This window comes from Polypterus senegalus, chromosome 12, assembly GCF_016835505.1.
Source record: "Polypterus senegalus isolate Bchr_013 chromosome 12, ASM1683550v1, whole genome shotgun sequence".
NCBI lineage: Eukaryota > Metazoa > Chordata > Cladistia > Polypteriformes > Polypteridae > Polypterus > Polypterus senegalus.
The window spans coordinates 150,519,561-150,541,855 of record NC_053165.1 but is presented as its reverse complement, the minus strand read 5'-3'; the positions used below and the strand labels follow the sequence as shown (position 1 = coordinate 150,541,855).

At 41.9% G+C, this 22,295-nt stretch overlaps 1 protein-coding gene across 1 annotated transcript in view; it reads left to right on the top strand.

The window, feature by feature from the left end:
• The first annotated feature begins 912 nt into the window (after nucleotides 1–912).
• mapk6 (mitogen-activated protein kinase 6) overlaps nucleotides 913–22,295 on the top strand; it is an 87,753-nt gene continuing 66,370 nt past the window's right edge. The window contains exon 1 of the mRNA XM_039770314.1: nucleotides 913–1,129. The gene's annotated coding sequence lies outside the window, so the exon portion shown is untranslated. The remainder of the gene's footprint in view (nucleotides 1,130–22,295) is intronic.

Here is a 22,295-nt window from a genome sequence, read left to right as displayed (position 1 = left end):
CCAGTTTAGCCCAATATCAGCTGCAAACTTCTATGCAAATGAGTTCAAAAATTTTACATGCACCATAGAAATAAAAATATTTTTTTGTGTTTCAGTTTTGCTTTAACTAAATACGTTAAAGTGCATTAAGTCATCCGCTAGGGTAAAGATAATAATACTCGGAGTCTGGGACTGCACCGGTCAGCCTAGCGTCACGGGCCAGTAGCACATAAGGAAACTGTACCTGCATGGCCAGCGCCTTGTGTGGCTCGGTGAATAAATGAGTAAAGACTGGGAGTCTAAGCAAGGCGATCATTATTATTATGTGGCAAAGGTGAGGATTCGACTTCACTTGCTCTACCTGTATATCAAAAGGCTACATTTGAGGTTATAATCAAGAAAGACTGACCAAATAAAATGCAGGATTGGAAGCTAAATGTATCCATTAAGTAACTGTTATTACTTTTTGCTTCATGATGCGGATTTATTTGTGCCATAAATTGATGTGGCGTGCTGTAGAGTACAAATGGCCCTTAATTCGAATACATCTCTTTTACTTGTAGGAGTGAATTTAAAGTTGCAGCGGTAGCGGTGCAATACCTTCCCTGCTCTCTCTCACCAATGTGAAATAATAAGCTAGTAAAAATCGGCTAGTTCACATTTTGTACTGTTCTTTACTTTTTTAAACTCTTAAACTCTTTTTCGCTGGAAGACCAGATCATGCGCCTAACATCTGAATTGCAGCACGAGTGTGTAAGGGAAAACCGGGCGGGGGAAGCGGGGAGGAGACGAGCTAGAGAGGGGCGGGGTTGGCATTCGTCCGCAGTCAGGGGTGGAGCCACAGCCTCAACCACTGACGCGGCGCAGTTTCGCTCTCCTCCCCTTCTCCTATTCCATATCAATTCCCCGAGGAGTGACTCGAGTACACCAACAGCTGTAGAAGGGATTCGGAAAGAAGCATCGCAAACTCTACACATCCCTTGGTCATCAGATAAAGCAGCCTTGCCCGCGGACTGGCCAGCATCTTCTGTGGATTTCTGTTCTTTTCACATTGCAGATTTCTATTCTGGAACATTTCTCAACATTAGTAACTCATAAGGATTTTCATACATCATGATTTTCGAAAAGCTATACAAAAGTTTACACAAAGGTAAGCATCCATGCATTCCGTAACGATACTTTACACTGGGAATGATGTGACCTCTTGCCCCTTCTTTGATCTTAATGTTGGCTGCTGTTCTACACAACGCATGCATTGTTATATCGTGCACTGAAGGAAAAGCGCTATATAAAACTAAGCTTAACTAAATGACCGTGAATAACATATTCAAGCAATAATAATATATTCAAAAGTAATTCTTATCTGTTTGACTGACAGCAACATAAGCAATATAATCATACGTTTTTCACTATAATTTGCACTATGTATATAATTGTATGTGACAATAAAATTTGATTTGATGCGCATGTGTTAAAAGAGAGCAAGTTTTATTTATTAGCAGGGAACTGGAACGAAAGAATGAACTCTGACTACTTAATACATGATGAAAGGCGAGGAAAGTACTTTTAGCATATAAAATTGACTTACATGAAGGGAAACAAAGTTCCATTTTATGGTACCTTTCCTATCTATCTATCTATCTATCTATCTATCTATCTATCTATCTATCTATCTATCTATCTATCTATCTATCTATCTATCTATTATATAGTGCCTTTCCTATCTATCTATCTATCTATCTATCTATCTATCTATCTATCTATCTATCTATCTATCTATCTATCTGTATCATATAGTGACAACTTTTGTAACTATCTGTCTTAGAGGCAACAGCCCCAAATGTATATATACAGTACAGTATATCTGCAAGAAGTTGCATAAAATAAGATGGTCTGTCCAGCTCAACATGTAGCCACTGCAACCCTCATTTGAATGAGCAAAGTGAAAATGATAATGAAGATAATGCTGATGGTGATACATTTGTGTGTGCTTTTATGCCAGACGTGAGTGGTAGAATAAATTATGACTGTAAAATTATCAGATGTATTTATTTACATGTAGATACTATAAACACCCTATAAACACTATAAACACCCATTCTGTACCAATAGACAGACAGATATATGAAAGGCACTATACTGAAAATTGAAAGGAAATGTACTATCTAATAGTTAAATATCTACACTATAATATAGGTACTATACAATAAAATAGAAAAATATATTCATTATAATATAGCCACTTTCATGTTATATATGAAATGTATTATACAATGGCTAAATGTATATATTAGTTTCTATATAATGGTTAAAGTATAATAAAGCCACTTACATATCATATGGGGCCTTTCATATACTGTATATAGACAGTCAATTGTCATATTGGGCATGATAGATAGATAGATAGATAGATAGATAGATAGATAGATAGATAGATAGATAGATAGATAGATAGATAGAAAAGGTAATGTATAATAAATAGAAAAGGTTGAAAAGGCCCTCAGAGCCCAACTTAAGATCTATCTATCTATCTATCTATCTATCTATCTATCTATCTATCTATCTATCTATCTATCTATCTATCTATCATATAGTGCCTTTCATATTATCTATCTATCTATCTATCTATCTATCTATCTATCTATCTATCTATCTATCATATATTGCCTTTCATATTATCTATCTATCTATCATATAGTGCCTTTCATATTATCTATCTATCTATCTATCTATCTATCTATCTATCTATCTATCTATCTATCTATCTATCTATCTATCATATAGGATCATTCATGTATGTATCGATATTTAGTATGAAGTCTATCATATACATTTTTCTATTGTAGTGTGAAGTTGTGTTGTTAATTTGTGTGCCTGATATCCTCCAGTCACCTGTCTTACAGTACGGTGATAATGGATGAATATTAATCTGTCTTTAAATGCACCTTCTATTGCCTAAAATATTTTCTCTTGCAGCCCACTTGTTGATTCCACCTTGAGCACCATTCTTAAAATTGTCTCCAAATATTTAAACGTTCCAGTTAAAAGCTATCTAATCGCAGGTTCATAAAAAAAAAAGTCTTGGCAATAGTCAAAGAAACAATTGCCAAGGAAATCAAATGTGGGTCACAAAACTGGCAAACGTTCAGCTGAACCTTGCTGAGTGACTTCTGGAGAGCGAGTGAGTCAAGGTCTATTTGGTAACCCATCATTTAACGTAATGTCTACTCATCTACATTTACTTTTCAGGGCAAACATTTTCTATAATTATGGAATGAATTCTGGATACAAGTATATACTTAAACCCAAAACAAAAATAATTGTAAAGAATTTTAATGTGATCACATACTATTTGTGAGTTCTCACACAACGCTATTCTCATGGATTCTGGCTTCATAGGTCAATGAGATGTGAAACCTGTTGCAACAAAATTTGAAACGGCGTATTAAATATTTGCAGCATGTTTCACATATTGTAAAGCGGTGGCACAGAGGTTAGCATCACTGCCTTTTTAGTTCCCCGAGACTTTGTCCAAGTCCTGGTCTCCCTAACATGTCTATGAAATGAGCACTTCGTGTTGTTTCTGGGCTGGTCTTTCTAAGATATTCGATTTTTTTTTTTATGACCCACAACTTAAAGACATGGAACTTAGTCCAACTTCAGACCGGCCCAGTGTGCGCAGATGTGCCCTCCAAAGTACGGGCACCCTGTCCAGTTAGTTCCTGCCCAGTGTTGCCAGAATAGAATCGGCCTCCTATTCAATTAAATAGCATAACATTTGTAAGCCTGCTTAATGCAAGTTAGGGCTGCGGGGTGCCAGAGCCTATTATGGCTGCACTGGCAGCAAGGCAGGACATTGCCCTGGACAGGGTGCCACTCCATCACAGGACCTTGGAAGGATGTTTGATATCATTGTTTTCAGAAGAAGTTTTACTGCCAAACACCTATTAAAAATAGCCAATAAAGTAACTAACTTTGTGGACCTAATGTGTAAGTGTAATTATCCATTATATATTAATTTGATGTTATTTTACTTCTTTATATATTTTTATTCATCCAAATCCCTAGTAATTACTTAGCATGGTAAGTCATTTCGGAAGCCTCATGTTTGGAAATGAAAGGAGGTGAAGTATGTCTTGGCAACTAATGACATAATTATATACACCAAACGTTATTTATGTATTCACTCAATCAATGCTTTTGTTTAAAGTGACTCACAAATCAAAAGTAGTCATTAAAATGTTTTTGATAAGTTTTCAGATGTGACTTGCTCAGGGTAACATAATGGTAGCAGACATACTCCGAGCTGGTTTATGCGGTCCGTACAATGCCACTCATGAGCGCCAGCCCCTTAGGTGACCTTCTAAATGCCACCACAGTAAAACAAAAGCATTGAGGAGTTGAAAACCAGTCCAGTCCACCCCTTAACGGTTAGCGGGCACATAAGGCCATCCTGGTCATCATAGTAAATTGGGCCACACCAAAACAGGGCCATCTTAACATCATTATAAAGACCATAAAGACTATAAAGCAAAGCAGTGCCTACACAACCACTCAGCAAGTCACAACATACGTAGATTGGCATGGGGCCCCTGGGCAACTGCCCAGCATGCCCATGCGTTAAGACGGCCCTGCACCAAAATGTTTTACTGGTGCAGTCAGGGCTGATGCCACCATTAAGGTGAATTAGACATTTAAACCTAGGGCGCAGATCATAAGGGGGGAAAAGCACAGCCGCATGGGTTGGTGGGTGCAATAATAAGCTTGGCCTAGGGTGCAAAATAACCTAGCACTGGCACAGGGTGCAGCGCAGTAGGTTTTGCATTTCTTAGCTATACTATATTTGTGATTATTATAAAGAGCGCAGTGCTGTCGAACAGAAGTGTGTTTAATAAGAATAAAATGAATTGATTGCTTATATGCCAACAACTAGAGCACCGGCAGCAGGCACAACGGTCATATGCTCTACAGCTCCTGGGAACCCGGTGCAAATTTCAGCTCCATCACTGCCAGTATGGAGCTTCTGTTCATGCTGGCTTTGCTCCAGGTACTGTGGTTTCCTTTCCAGTCATGATGATGACTAGTTGACAGCCATACCACACTTCACTTACATTTCAGAAGAGGTCATCCACCTGAAGCCAAGCATGTTCAGGTCGTAGCCAGTACAGTTTTCTGTCCCCCCTGGCCATTGAACCTTACTCTTATTCAATGTTAATTAATGTTGATTTATTTTGTTTTATAATTGTGTCTTTCATTTTTCTATTCTTTAATATGTAAAGCACTTTGAGCTACTGTTTGTATTAAAATGTGCTATAGAAATAAATGTTGTTGTTGTTGTTGTTACTGTACTTGGATGGGAGATCAGCCAGGAAAAGCTTAGGGTGGTGCTGTGAGAGGTGTAGGTCAGGCCAGCAGGGGGCGCTTACCCTGTGGTCTGTATGTGGATACCAATGCCCCAGTGCAGTGACAGGGACACTGTGCTGTAAAAATGACACCATCTTTCGAGGTCCTGACTCTGTGTGGTCATTAAAGAGTAGGGGGTATCCTGATGTCCTGGTTAAATTGCCCACCACAGCCTGGTCATTCTGGCCCCAACTAATAGCTCACGTGTGGTGAGTGTACTGGTTCAAAAATGGCTGCTCCACATTAGCGTGGTTGAAATGCCCTCCCACCCCACTGTGTAAAATGCTTTGAGTAGTTAGAAAGTGCTATATAAATGGAAAGAATTATTATTATTATCATTAATATTATTATTAGTTTAGGTGTGTGATAGACCAGGCTGGTTCCTATCTAGTGCCAGGTGTTCTGGTGTGTTAAACTAAATTCATTTTTACATCTGCAATTTTCAGTTTTCTCCATGATAAGATCTTTTTGGATATTTGAAGGCTTTGTGGTCAGTGGTTTGCCATTCTGTTCCACAGTCACATTGACTTGATACCCTGATACTTGATTTCACCCCAGAATCTGCACATCGCCGTGGCTTGTTTTAATGCAATTTAAATTACACCAAAGATGTCAAGGCTGATCGAAGCCATCTGCATTCTTGTCTTATTTTAATTAAGTGCCATGTTGCTATCCATTCATCCTTCCTTCTTCGATTAAGATCAAGGTTGGCTGCCACCTCTTTCAACTTTCTAGATGTTTGTGGGAGTCTTTGATGCTGGGTATTAAAAGTTCTTGATAACTGTGTGACTTGGTAGATGTTCATTATCTACTCTACTATTTTATTGTATATTTATAACAATGTATTTTGTCCTCTGAGATGGGGCTGGAGCGATGATACTCAATGTAGGCAGCCAGTGTAGAGGTGGATTTTACTGTGCTAGTGGTCATCCTCTTTGTTCTATTTAATAAAGTTTGTTATGTGCCATCTGTTGGAATGACAAATGCATTGCATTTTATTACTAAAAATGTTTGTGATGTGCCATCTGTTGGAATGACAAATGTATTGCATTTTATTACATAAAAATGTTTGTGATGTGCCGTCTGTTGGAATGACAAATGCATTGCATTCCATCCATCCATTTTCTAACCCGCTGAATCCGAATACAGGGTCACGGGGGTCTGCTGGAGCCAATCCCAGCCAACACAGGGCACAAGGCAGGAACCAATCCTGGGCAGGGTGCCAACCCACCGCAGGACACACACCAAGCACACACTAGGGCCAATTGAGAATCACCAATCCACCTAACCTGCATGTCTTTGGATCGTGGAGGAAACCGAGCGCCGGAGGAAACCCACGCAGACACGGGAGAACATGCAAACTCCACGCAGGGAGGACCTGGGAAGCGAACCGGAAGCGCAGCTACCACTGCACCACCATGCCGCCCTATGCATTGCATTTTATTACTAAAAAAAAAAAAGTTTGTGATGTGCCATCTGTTGGAATGACAAATGCATTGCATTTTATTACTAAAAATGTTTGTGATGTGCCATCTGTTGGAATGACAAATGCATTGCATTTTATTACTAAAAAAGTTTGTGATGTGCCATCTGTTGGAATGACAAATGCAATGCAGATGTCTCTGTTATATGCCATTTGATATGGGATTCATGAAGGCATTGCTAAATTTTGTGATGCGCCATCTGTTGGAATGACAAATGCAAGGCATAATATATGCCATTTGGGATCCATCCATCCATCCATCTGTCCATCCATCTATCCTCTTACGCTTATCCGAGATCAGGTCGCATCGAGGCAGCAGCTTGAGCAGAGATACCCAGACTTCCGTCTCCCTGGCCATTTCTTCTAGCACTTCCAGGGGAATCCCGAGGCGTTCCCAGGCCAGCCAAGAGACATAGTCCCTCCAGTGTGTCCTGGGTCTTCCCCAGGGCCTCCTCCCAAAAAAAAAAAACAAAAAAAAAAAGCCATTTGGGATGATACCTGTAAAAGCAATGTTAAATATTAGTGATCTGCTATCTTTTGGAATGACAAATACAATTCATTTTATTTCTTAAAATGTTTGTGATGCACCATCTGTTGGAAGGACATTTGCACTGCATATGTCTTTGTTATTTGCCATTTGGTATGGGATTTGTGAAAGCAGTATTAATGTTTGTAATGCACCCACCATCTGCTGGAATGACAAATACGATGCATTTTATTACTGAATACCAGTAACGGCGCCCTGCACGAACACACTTGACTTGAGTGTTCCTAGTCTTCATCCTCTTTCTCTGTACGTTGATCATTCGTTTGCTCAGAGGTTGATGCTCTTGCTGCTTCCTGAGCAGCTCTTCTTTTCTCCACCCTAGCGACCCGTTTATTCTCTTCTTCCGTCAGCATCTTTTCACGTTAAAACTGATTAAGTTAGTGTTTGTGTTGCAATTAATTAGTACAGTTTTTTTTTTATTTTTCACTTAAGCTCACACTGAAGTCTTCAATCTGCCTCAAGAATGATTTAAGATATGAAGAGGAAGGGGAAGCAACAGCGAAGGTGGTAAGGATGAGAACGGCACCCGTATGCATGTGCCTTATGGCCACCCTGCTGGCCGCTGCCGAGAGTTGATTCTACAATAAAATAAAATAAAAATAGAAAGAAGAATAATCTTGGATGTCAAACATGACGCCGTAAGCAGATAGTAGACGTCATGTAGTATATGTGTACCAAATTTCAGGTCAACAGGTCAAACGGTTTTTGCGAGCTACAGGTGATTTAAAATCCTGGACAGGGGGGCGGCACGGTGGCGCAGTGGGTAGCGCTGCAGTCTCGCAGTTAGGAGATCCGTGCTCACTTTCCAGGTCCTCCCTGCGTGGAGTTTGCATGTTCTCCCCGTGTCTGCGTGTCTTTCCTCCCACAGTCCAAACACATGCAGGTTAAGCACATTGGCGATCCTAAAAAATAAAAAAAATAAAAATCCTGGACAGACAAATGATAGTGTATTATATATAAAGATGTTTGTGATGCCCCATCTGTCAGAATGACAAATGGATTGCCTATGGCTCTGTTATATGACATTTGGCGTGGAATTTGTGAAAGCGGTGTTAATATCTGCGGTGAGCTATCTGTTGGAATGAAAAATTCAATGATTTTATTACAAAAATGTTTGTGATGCCCCATCTGTTTGAATGACAAATGGAGTGCATATATCTCTGTCATATGCCATTTGGGATGGTTAATATTTGTGATGCGTCATCTGTTGGAATGAAAATGCAATGCCTTGTATTACTACAAACACATTATAATAGGCTGTGGTGGGCTGGCGCCCTGCCCGGGGTTTGTCTCCTGCCTTGTGCCCTGTGTTGGCTGGGATTGGCTCCAGCAGACCCCCGTGACCCTGTGTTAGGATATAGAGGGTTGGATAATGGATGGATGGATGGACATTATAATAGGCTGCGGTGGATTGGCGCCCTGCCCGGGGTTTGTCTCCTGCCTTGTGCCCTGTGTTGGCTGGGATTGGCTCCAGCAGACCCCCGTGACCCAGTAGTTAGGATATAGCGGGTTGGATAATGGATGGATGGACATTATAGTAGATTGTGAACTGCAAATGTTAATGCTGAGTTCTACGTTGGTCTTAAATGGGTAGCACAGCTAGTAAGAAATAATTGAAATTGTGTATATACTGTATTTTCTTACCTGTAAATATAAACTGTTTGTTGAACTGTCACCATGCCTAGTGCTGTCTTGATGAGATGTGTTCTGTTTGCCTGTAAATGGTTGCCTTATAAAGTAGCCGATGACGACGGTCCCTCTGAAAGATGCTATACAAAGTGCAGATTCATTCATAATAGGTTCCCAGTATTGTTGTCAGTGTATCCATGTTTTCTCACCGATGGTTTTTATTCCTCTATTTTAGCAGCGCTTTTAACACAGTATGTGACAATGCTCATTAAGAAGGACTTTATATAAAAAAATAATTGCTGTAATGCTAATAAAGCAGATATTAACTCAGAATCTCCAGGCAACAGAGGATGAAAAGGCCATGCAAGGTTTTCTTGACGGCACGCTGCTTCACGTAACTGCTTCTGAGTTCAAAGGGCATAAGTGCTGAGGGGAGGGCAAGAAAACAAAACCATCTCGAAAATGAAGTCGAAGCTTTTGGCAGTCTACCTTTAATTCTGTGCTTAGGACATTCCAAACAGATTTAAATTCTACTCACTGGCCTTGTTAAACAGGTCACTTGTCCCCAGAGATTAAACAGGTCCTTGAGTCTGAAGTAGCGAAGTAGTAAATAACACGATGTCCACAGCCTCATGCGAAGTGTGCCTGCAAAGCTTCTCTAACATTCAGGAATGTTCTGAAACCAAGTTATACAACGCGATCAGCCAATCCACCCCTCATCCTCCCCCATTTGATGAATGCTAATCTGACGGAGAGGTTGCTCTAAACATGTGGTCAAGCAGCCAGTGAAAATGACGCAGTCGTGTCAGAAAAGAAATCGGCTAAATATAACGCTCCTCCGGTTCCATTCTGGAGTACTCCGGGTGACAGAGGTTCATTCAGATCTACCAGGTGATAATCTTATGCCACATCTGACTTCAACACATTTCTTATCAGTCGTTCTTCTTATTTCTTTTTTTTTTTCCCTTCATTATTTATCAGTAGTCTGGTCTGTGGTTGTCTTAATAAAAGTTTTTTTTCCTAACAAAAATTTGACAACAGCAGCTCTCTTACAGACATTACAGCTTCATTCTTAGCTCTGAATGATCCCAAATGCATCACTTTCATCCCAAATGCCAGTTTCACAGGCCCCTAACTTTTATTAAACAGTCATCTAGATTCATTCCGAGAATTTCTAGCCATCAAGGCCTAATTATGGCTATTTGTTAAGTAGCGTATCCCGTGGGCCGACAGGGCATCAGAAACCAACAGCAATACAAGCTACCTTAAAGCACAGCATGCTGTCATGAGCGCCTGTATAAGACATTAGATTAAAGATTCAGCTGTCTATCTGGCAAAATGGGGTGCCAGTATTTTGCAGGTCACATACTTCCATTTAATTTTAGCCCCACTAGTTCATTTTGGGATACTGGAGGAAAACCAGAATTAGCGCCATGTCACCTTACACGACTTTTCAGTTTATATCATCTTAGAGAGTCCGAGGCAGTCACATTGTGCTCCTGTGACTGCCATTGGTTGAAGCATTTTCTTCAATGGCTGAACTACTGCCTTGCCACACTTAAGGCCTTGGCTTCCATTCCTGTCTTAGGTGTGGTCATTGCAGGCTTCTCCAAGCACTCTGCTTTCCACCCATTCCCCGGATATATGCACCTAAAGGCCATGTCACTTTATGTGACTTTTCCAGCGATTGTCAGTGATACCCTTCACTTAGGGTGGCACGGTGGCGCAGTGGTAGCACTGCTGCCTCACAGTAAGTAGACCCGGGTTTGCTACCCGTGTCCTCCCTGCATGGAGTTTGCATGTCGTCTGCGTAGGTTTCCTCCCACAGATAGGTGCATTGGCGATCCTAAATTGTGCTTGGTGTGGTGGGCTGTTGCCCTGCCCAGGATTTGTTCCTGCCTTGTGCCCTGTGTTGGCTGGGATTGGCTCCAGCAGACCCCCGTAACCCTGTGTTAAGATATAGCGGGTTGGACAATGACTAACTGACCCTCCACTTATATAATCTTAGTGAGTCGTCACTCATGTAGTGTGACATGCCTAGTAACTCCCTCCGTCTAGTCCACAAGTCACTCTGATAAAATCAAACCTTTAGTCATAGGGGGCGGGCTCTGTGTGCTGCAGAGCTGACAACCAATGAACGCTCATCCAGAAAAACAATGGATACAGAATGCAGCGACAAGGAACAAGGAGCACAAACAGAAGGAAGGTTCGTCTTTCTTATGTCATGTGTTTTACATCAGGGTCACCAAGGCAGAGTGGGGGCTCTGAGACTATGGATCTGTGCTGGTATCCCAAAGGTTGCCGATTCAAATCCCCGTCACTGACAAAAGAGATCCTACTCTGCTGGACCCTTGAGCGAGGCCCTTAACCTTCAATTGCTCCAGGGGCACTGTACAATGGCTGACCCTGTGCTCTGACCCCAAGGGGTATGCGAAAAAGCAAGTCATTTCCTTTGGGATTAATAAAGTATATAAAAAAAAAAAAGCCCAGTCCTGGAGGACCACCATGGCTGCAAGTTTTCATTCTAACCCTTTTTCAGAATGAGGGACCTGTTTTTGCTGCTAATTAACGTCTTTTGAATTCATTTTAATTGATTTGCTCTGAAAGACTCAGACCCCTTAATTGTTTCTTTTTCCTTAATTAGCAGCCAAACAGTAATGAGATGCAAAATGAGCCAAAACAACTGGTGTCCATCATACAGTATCTGAAAATAAAGAAAGATGAAGGTCTCAGGAGTGTTGATCTGCTCAGGTCACCCAAAACATTTTAATAGAGCTCTTAGAAAAGAGAAAATCAACAATTTCAGAAATGTCTGCTATTACACCACGAAAGCAGCAACAAGCCATGAAATTAAAGAGCGGGTGTAATTAGCGACAAGAATTGGCATCTCATTGAGCAGCTGGTTGGAGTGAAATTGAGTTTGAGGCCCTGACTTAGTTGGTCTTCTGTTGGCTCCCTCACTTCACATTTCATTTCTGTTTGGGTGCCATTTAAGGAAAGAAATGAAGAAATTCAGAAAAACAAATCTTAAAAAAGCAATTAAATTAAAATAAATTCACAAGGAGTTAATTAACAGCACAAACGGGGCACTCAATTAAAAAGGGTTAGAATGAAAACCTGCAGCCATGGTGGTCCTCCAGGACCGAACTTGGCGACCCCTGCTTTAGATACTTAAATAGAATGGAGAAAAGAAAAAAGGTCACACCCGTTAACCCATTGTACGGCGCCGGCTCTGTCAGGTTGCACGTTATTGGCTATCATAAAAAAGGGGCAAACACAGCCCTGCTGGAAGGTTGGCACACAGTTGGTAAAGTAGACATGAGCAGCGATTTTCACATGTTTAAATTGATGTGGTTTCGGTGATGCAATCCGCAACTGCGGTCAGAAAATCTGACATACATCACGACTGTGACCCGACATTTGCGCGATAGACATACGAGGTGTGGCAGAAAAGTAATGAGACTGGCAACACTGCAAGCGATCTGGCAACGCTGCGCTGTTGTCCTTGATAGAGCACGTGTATCAGTACCCTCCCATAGCTCAGTGTGAGTTTCAACTCCTTCTGTTAACTACGTGATTTTTGCGACTGCTATTAGCGAAGTTGTGTTTTTGGTTGTGCGTCACGCAAAATGGAACAGCGGAATTTGGAGCAACGTTGTGCCATTAAACGGCAAGTGTGACGTTTGAAAAGTTAAAACAGGCCTATGGGGAACATTCTTTATCCTGAGCTCAAGTTTTTCGCTGGCACAAATCATTTTTGGAAGGCAGAAAACACGTTGAAGATGAACGCCGTTCAGGGAGGACTTCAACTTCAAAACCAATGAAAACATCGAACGTGTGAACACTCTTGTGAGATCAGACCGTCGTTCAACATTAAGAATGTTGAGTGAACAATTAAATTTGAACAGATTTACCGTTCATCAAATTTTGACTGAACATTTGCACATGCGAAAGGTCTGTGCCAACATGGTGCCAAAAAACCTCAAAATTGAGCAGAAGGACAATCGAAAAAATGCATTCCTGTGGTTCCCCAGCCCCCTTATTCACCTGACCTCAGTCCGTGTGACTTTTTCCTTTTTCCTAAACTGAAAAATGTCCTCAAAGGAAGTCATTTCGGGACTTTAGAAAACATCCAAAAGAGTGTAACGGACATGCTGAAGACCATACCGGTTGAAGACTTCCAGCGCTGCTACCAACAGTGGGAACAACGTCTCCATCGGTGTGTAGCTGCCCAAGGGAACTACTTTGAAGGGGATAACATAGATGTTTGAAAAAAATAAAAACTTTGGTAAATAAAAAAATCTGTCTCATTACTTTTCTGCCACACCTCGTATGAGCGTCGACAACATAGCGCCAATTAAAATGCAGCATCAAAATCGCGCCGACAAAATCGCGCAGACAAAATCGCGAAGGTTTCATTAAATATGAATTACTAGTTTAAAGCATATATAATAATGTTTATTTTAGAAGTCAATATTATAAGACGCGGCATGCCATCAGCGCGGCACGCAGATAGTCCTTAAGATCACGCCCTGCATATGTAGGAAGAATTGCAGCAAGACGTTTTGATAGTTGAGTGTATTTAGACTTGCTGGCTGCCTGACTGCTGGTAATTCCGCTTTGTATACGACGCGTTATGCCACCCTCGACTGAGTTATTTGTTTGCGGCATGCCATCAGCAGTTCTAACAGTTATAACCAAGCACATAATGTGCACATAATGCGCACGTACGCGTCCCACTCTCTTGGCCTCTCTCGCGATTTTGTCGGCGTGCATTTGTCGAAAACCAGTTAGCGGGTTTGTTGGCGCTCATTTGTCCATCGCGGTTTTGTCGGCGCTCATTTGTCCATCGCGGTTTTGTCAGGGCTCATATATCTATCGCACTTTTGTCGGTGAACCCCCAGAAGGTTCGTAATGTGACATCATGGTTGAGTGGACAACAGAGTAAGCCAAACCAAATGTATTAATTGTACTTTGGTGTAAGAGTGCAAAAAAATGTCACAGTGCCGCCAGTGAGAAAGCCAGGCATAACAACACAAAACAAACCCTTTGTTTTAAGACAAAAAAGTAAAACAACCAAATGAAATAAGAACTTCTTCTGTTTCCAAGTTACCCTCATATAAGATTAACACATATGGTATATTCTTTATTTAAATCACAGATCCATAACAGAACAAACATTCATATACGTTGCCTACTAACAAAGCATGTCAATACGAGGTGAGACACAAACATAACTGGGCTTGGGGCTTTCCTGGAAAACCGTCTGGAGGTCGGCCGGCCGTGAATCATAGAACTATATCTCCCTCCTACACGCCCTCTCAAACCACCGACTGGCTTGGTATATTCTGTGAAGAGCCCAGTCAGTATCTGCACAACAATCGCTACACGAGTTGCTGTGATAGTATCGGATGGAAAATATCGAACAGCGAATCAAAATCAAATTTCTTGTGAATTTTCTCTTTTTCTGTAAAGCAGTTTTCGACTGACAAAAACATTCCTGTCCTCGATCATCCTCCCTATTCGCCCAGTTTAGCTCCCTGTGATTTTTTACTTGTTCCCGAAAATCAAAAGTGACCTGAAGGGAACACATTTTTCTTCAGTGGATGAAGTGAAGACAGAAACGGCAAGCCTGTTGAAGAGCCTCAAGCAAGAAGACTTCCAGCTGTGTTTCAAACAATGGAAGAGACGTAAGGAGCGGTGTAGAGATCAGGAGGGGGAGTATAGAGAAGGTGACAAGGTTTAGAATGCTGTAGTTCAGCAATAAATATTATTTCTTTTACCAATCCACTTATTTTTGTGTCCATCCATCCATCCATTTTCTAACCCGCTGAATCCGAATACAGGGTCACGGGGGTCTGCTGGAGCCAATCCCAGCCAACACAGGGCACAAGGCAGGAACCAATCCAGGGCAGGGAGCCAACCCACCGCAGTATTTTTGTGTCTCACCTCGTATATACAAAAATAACTGGATTGGTAAAAAAAAATAATATTTCTGTTCTGTGTTCAGTTTTGGTCTCCAGGCTACAAAAAGGACCTAGCAGAGCTAGAGAAGGTCCAGAGAAGAGCAACGAGGCTGATTCAGGGCTACAGGGGATGAGTTATGAGGGAAGATTAAAAGAGCTGAGCCTTTAAAGAAGATGAAGAGGAGACCTGAGTGAAGTGTTTAAAATGATGAATGGAGTTAGTCCAGTGGGGCGAGGCTATGACTTTAAAATGAGTTCATCAAGCACACGGGGACACAGAAACTTGCTAACGGTAACTATTGCACAAACGTTACGTGGTTTTTCTTTATACTGAGAACCACAGACATTTGGATTAAAGTGACCAAGTAGTGTGGTAGACAACAGGACTTTAGGGACCTTTAAAACTCAACTGGATGTTTATTTAGGAGAATTAAGTGGATAAGACCAGCGAACGCTGTTGGGTTGAATAGCCTCTTGCTCTCTAGATTGTTCTAATGTTCTAATTGATGTCCTGAAACGTCAAATGAAACACCCAAGGAAGCTAAAGTGGTGTTCATTGAAACTATGTCTGGCTTAATTATATTGCACAACATGATTTTGTTTTTGGGCGGCACGGTGGCACAGTGGTCATCTTACATATTATAATCCTATTTTTTGTGTGACACCTTTATCCAAGGGGTGGTGCGGTGGGAGCGCTGCTGCCTCGCACTTAGAAGACCTGGGCTCACTTCCCGGGTCCTCCCTTCATGGAGTTTGCATGTTCTCCCAATGTATGCGTGGGTTTCCTCCCACAGTCCAAAGACATGCAGGTTAGGTGCATTGGCGATCCTAAATTGTGCTTGGTGTGTGTGCGCACCCTGCGATGGGCTGGCGCCCTGCCCGGGGTTTGTTTCCTGCCTTGCGCCCTGTGTTGGCTGGGATTGGCTCCAGCAGACCCCCGTGACCCTGTACTTAGGATATAGCGGGTTGGATAATGGATGGATACTGTATATGGATAAAATATAATAGATATTTATTCACAAGGTATTTCTTCTCTCCAATAATCAGTCACACAATCCCTCAAACTCAAATCATACAATTTTTCCTCCTTTCTATCTCTGCTGAGTGTTGGCTGCTGCCTCCCAACTCTGAATCCCCGATGTGAGACAGCAGACTCCTATAATGTCGGACTCAGAAATGCTTCCAGTGCCACTCCACATCTTTTTGGGAAGCACTTCTGGTTCCATAAAGAAAGTAGAGACCTTCTAATGAGACCCAGGGACCCCAATTCCCAACTGGGTTGCCATATGAGGACCACTGGCACCTGGCGTAGGGGGGGATGGAACAGCTCCCAAATCTCAGCTTCCGGTGGTCCGTCCGTTACTTCATACCAGCTGGACACAAAGTTATTTCTCCAATTAGCTGGCCAATTTGCTTATGTCATCACGTTGGCCTCCCTTCTGGGTAATGGCACTGCCTCTGATTTGGCCAGTATGCCCGTTTTCCTCCTCCTACTATGTAGTATTGTATTCTTTGTAAGTATGAGCTGGATAAAATGTATGTCTAGAAATATATTTATATTAAAATGGTGTATGTATCTTCATTAACAGTAAAGTTGTTCAGGTGTTCATTTAATGTGCCCACTAACTTCTTAGAGAGCTTTTAAACTTTCACTGTGACAATGCATAGAGGTAAACTTGCAGAGAAGTGGGCAGTCATTTTATCACAGCAATTGTGAGTTTTAAGTGCCATTATGGATGTATATACAAGCATCTAGCAACACGGACTTAAACAACAGTAAAAGAACAGTTTCAGAGTCATTGACCTCGTGTTCTTTGAATGCCACTTTGGTACGTACTAAACAACAACATTGTCCTGTAAAAAACGCAACTTAACCACATAAATAAACGTCAAAGGCTAAGCTCGTTAGCTCAAATGCAGCCTTTGGCCTCGTGTCTCCATTTTTGTGGTGCAGATGCTAATTAATACTTGACTAGAGGATAAAAGCTGAGTTACAAAAGGCTGTCTTAAACTTATATTTTAACTTGTAATGTGTTTGTACTCTGACCTTGTAGCATATGCAGTTTATTGTACAAAGCTCAGCAATTCCTCCTCTCTTGTTAATATCAAATCTGGGTTGGTGTGGCATGACTACAATATGACTTATAATACTAAAATGATTCATGTGGTGGGCAAATTAAAGAGTTTTTACCCCAAGCTCCCCCTTTTATTTTCATGGAGGAGGTTGGAAGAAGACTGTGCGTTGACATTTTCAGGAGCCGGTGCCATTGGTGGAGAGCAGAGGTTGTAGCGTATCATTAATTAAAAAGCTCTGAGAAGTCGCCCACATCTGAAAACCGTGCAGACAGGCAGGTGATGGGATAGCCTCACTAGTGAGGAAGGAATAATGGTGATTAATCCGAGAAGCAATCACAAAACGTTCTCTAATGATGGTACGTATCTTTACTTAGAAAAGGTAGGTGTTGTGGCCTAGCTGGGTAGCTACAGGATGTTCTGACCTAATCAGCTGTCAGTTCACTGAACTGTTCAACTCCTCTTAGGACTGACTGGCATGTGCAGCTTCTTGCGCTATAATTTATTTTATCTGTTATTGGCTAACTTTGTACTTTCTTAGTAAATTCTAATAGGCGTTGAATATACAGTATATTTATTTTTTCTGGTTTGTGGGGTTCTCAAAGGCTAAGGATCTGCTCTGGCATCTGGAAGGTTGCAAGTTCAGATCCCTGTTCCTGTCAAAAGATGTCCTACTCTGCTGGGCCCTTGAGCAAGGCCCTTAACCTGCAATTGCTCCAGGGGTGCTGTACAATGGCTGACCCTCCTCTCTACGAAAACCAACAAATTCCTAATAAAAGAAATTGAATAAGGTGAAATAAAGAACAAAAAGTTATTTCCTGGGGTCTCCCTGTGGCTGAAGGCTTTTGTTCCAACCCGTTTCACAAACAGGGACACATTTCGCCTTTAATTGACCTCGTTGTTAATTTTTCCTTATTTTTTGTTCCAAAAGTGCAGCAGTATGAGATGTAAGAAATATCTGTATTTTATTTGCAGTATCTTGGAAGGCTTTGTCACTTTCATTTTAGTTCACTTTTTCAGTTGTGAAATGACACGCCTTGACACAACAAAAAGTTTTGGGGCGGCCACCTTGTACACTTAGAAAGTTTGGCTGGAAAAAAGGCAAATAGGTCTTTACAGACATGAGTCTCCGAAACAGAATCAAGGTAACAGGAGAAATATGGTGACGTTAGAGCCAGACAGGGGAAATGACATCATCTGGGGAGAAAACCAGAAGTGATGTCATCAGCCCCGACGACCGGAATTGGCATCGTCGTGTCCAGAATTGGAAGTGACATCATCGGGCTGTGGTATAGCGGGTCCACAGCTCCTCCGTCAAAAGGCCAGTTTTAAATAAATAATCGCCACACTCGCGGCTTAGCGAGGGGGCGCGGTGGTGTGTGGCCGAAGCGATTCCTGAGGAGTTTATGATGTGGCCGTTTCTCACCGAAGTGCGCAGGTCCGTAATTGTTCCCAGGAGCTGCTGATGGCCACAGCTGCCAGGTCCTCTTGATAAATAGAAGCACGAGGTGGCTAGAGAGGGAAAAAAAAGTAGAGAGAAAGAAATGAAGGTTGCATGGAAGAAGGAGACAAGAAGCAGCGAGGGCAGTGAGAGCCAATGTGAGCGAGCGAGAGAGAGCAGGCTCGATTTGAGAGAAGGCAGGCAGCTGGGAGGTGAGCCCCCAAGAAGAGTATTTGGCCAACACTCGGTGGGACTGAAGGAAGAGGTCGCTCCAGCTGAGCGATCAAGGAGTTGGAGTGACCGGTGATGACGCCGACTGGCCGCCAAAAGGCAGCGGAAGTTGAGGAGGCTTTGGGCTGGTTTAGTCCCGGCGTGAGTGCCCTGACCGCTGGGGAAATAACCCAAGTCTCGGTCCGGTTTGGAGCCCGACGTAGCCAGGGATCGGAGGGCCACCGGACCAGAGTGGTGAAAAGCAGCTGTTCCTGCAGGTAGGCGACTCTCCTATTGAGAAGCCCGTATGGGAGAAGCAGGGAAGCCGCCAGGTAAAGAAGACACTGGGCTGTGTTGTTTTTAAAGGAGTCTGCTTCCAGCATTGTTTTATCCTCGTTTTAAAGGATTGCTGTTTTTCTATTTATTGGAGTTTTTAACCTCCACAATTTCATCTCTGTTTTCATGAATTATTTATTTAATGATTTGAAAACCGCTGCACTTATTTCATTTGGACTTTGTTCTGTTGGTTGTTTTTAATAAAAGCACTTGGCCCCTTTTTTGCACCATCCCCTTGCTCTATTTGTTATGCCTCACTGTCAAGCTCATCGGTGACATTACCGAGGGTGTCGGGTACTGGGCTCCCGTGAGGATGATGGGAACATGCAGCGAACCCGCATTGTCACACAGGCCCAGGCGGAACTTCCCATGACTGGTCTGCAGGGAAAAAAAAAGAAGGGATCAGTGCACTGTACCGTCCCCTGGTCCGGCATGGAATTACCTCCTTTTGAGCCTTTGTGACACAGTAGAGTTTACTTTCTCTTTATTGTATTCGAAGAGTAGTAGGGTGTCACATCGTGTTATCCATTATGAACGTAGAGAAAAGTCAAGCAAAATGACCCCTTTTATTGGCTCACTGAAAAGATCACAATATGCAAGCTTTCGAGGCATCCTGAAGAAGGGGCCTGAGTTGCCTTGAAAGCTTGCATATTGTAATCTTTTCAGTTAGCCAATAAAAGGGGTCATTTTGCTTGACTTTTCTTTGTATTCAAAGAGCAATGTTAAGGCTCCTTAAACATTACAATGTTGTTGTTTAAAAAGCAGGCAATGGTCTCTGTTTTTGCCTCTCATCCACACTACCCCAGCGTTTTCCACCCACAAAAATGGAGACTTCTGAAAAGGCTCAGCGTTGCAGTGTGATTGGGAGAAAACCAGGCTCTAATCACGCTCTGATTGGTCCATGCTTTTTACGTGACTGTTACCTGATTGGGTCCCACTCATTACAACATCTCATTACCTGATTGGTCAGGTCCCCCTTTATGAAGGAAAACCATAGTCCAACATAGCGGGCACAGAAGAGTCACCTTTCATGACCCTTGTTGTGTTGCCTTACCTGTATGCAATCTAAGTTGTGTTTTGTTCTGTGTGAATGTTGCATACACGCGCAAAAGGTCAATCATTTAACAGCCGCAACAGGTCAGTGAAAATCACTCAATCATGGATTTTTTTCCACCCATGTATGTCATGTTTCAGCCACCATTTCTCCCTTGGCTGGGGTTCAAAGTTATATTTCTTGTTTGTCCACCTGCCAATCACCACCAGGGAACGACCCTCCACCCTACTTATGGGAGGGCCTTCCATACTTCCTGGCCGTTCACCTCGAATGCGCTAGGGAGTGGAGGGTCTCGTGTTTTCTGTGCTCTGTGCTATTGGATTTTTTGAACCTGTGTTCTGTTTTTGACTACGCCTTGGGACTTTGTTTGATGTGATTGACTTGCCTTTCCAGTCAATTTCTTCAGGCTCTCCAGAGCTTCGTGTATTGTAAAAATAAACCTTTTATTTTTATGAAGATCTTTCTTGGATCTAGTCGGGGTTTGATGGTATTTCCTCCCTCCATGAAAAGACTAGTATGGACAGAGACTGTTTTGGTTTAAAAAAGGCATTTTTGTAATGAACACATAGTAGCCTTAGTGATAGGCAGAGCAGACACCAATGCAAACAGCACTGAATGCTAAAGGGGAGCTACTTCAGTGTCGTGAGATTATTAGTAAATAATGGCTGGGGTGTTGTGTAGGTCTCTTTCCTCTTTTTTTTTTCTGTTTCTTTCTGTTCGTTGTTTTATATATGTTACCTACGTAATTTCAATTCCATGGGTTTGTTTATGCCTCACAGTTAGGAGACCTGAGTTCGCTTCCCGGGTCCTTCCTGCGTGGAGTTTGCATGTTCACCCCAGCTAACACAGGGCACAAGGCAGGAAACAAACCCCGGGCAGGGCGCCAGCCCACCGCAGAGTAATACAATTAAATGATATAAAATTTAACACAACAGACAAAAACACAAATTTAAACACCAGGCAGGGGGCAAATGCTGGCTGAACCATGACACTTGCTGTCTTTAGATACTTCCACTAGCCTTTATGATATGACAGTTTCTGAGGGCTATATGAAGCATCTGCTGCCACTGCTCAAGTGCAGTGACGTTGGTTACCATAAACTGTGTTCTTCTGCTCTATTCCATGTGCTGATTTGGATTTGGTTTAGTGATCTCGTGACCTTTTCATTTTAGATTTTTATGGTGGCTCCATTGTAAGATTTGGAATAACGGCTTAAGAAATTTGGCCTTGTTGGTTTTGGTTCTGCAAGTTTTGCATTTCTTTAACTTTTCCTTCTTTGTACTTGTTAAGAAGGCAGGCTCCATTGTAGGATTAAAGTTGGACAGTTTAACATCTGTGGCAGAGCGACGGGCACTAAGCAAACTCCTGTCAATCATGAAGAATCCACTGCATCCACTGAACAGGATCATCTCCAGGCAGAGGAGCAGCTTCAGCGACAGACTTCTGTCACCGTCCTGCTCCACTGACAGACTGAGGAGATCGTTCCTCCCCCACACCATGCGACTCTTCAATTCCACCCGGGGGAGTAAATGCGAACATTAATTTTATTTAAATTCTTTTCATTTTATTACTATTTAATTTAATATTGTTTCTTTGTATCAGTATACTGCTGCTGGATTATGTGAATTTCCCCTTGGGATTAATAAAGTATCTATCCATCTATCTATCTATCTATCTATCTATCTATCTATCTATCTATCTATCTATCTATTTTTTGGATGTGTTTGCTTTTGTTCTGGAAGTTTGTATTTTCATTCTTGTTTTGGAGTTTTGATCTTCACATTTTAGATTTGTGTAGTCTGTTTTTAAAATTCTTGTTTTGCAACTTTATTAATTAAAATTATTTGTTAAAAGTTCCTTTGGTGTGATCCGAATTTGTTCTAATGGTATGCTTTCCCTTTTCGGCATTTGTTTAGGCACAATGTAACCGTAACAATGAATTGTTGAACAGACGTTTTTCAGTTTAATCTTCACTTTGGATTTCCTGTATGAGTTGAGCCACTAAATGTGACAATGCTCTGAGTGTAGAAAATGCACACAAAATAATCATTTATGTGCCCCACAGGTGGCATGGTGGCATACTGGTGAATGATGTTATGATTCAGTTTCAGTTAATTTTTTTTTACTAGATCCTGGTTATGATTTTTGTCATTTAGTAGGGGTTTTCAGCATGG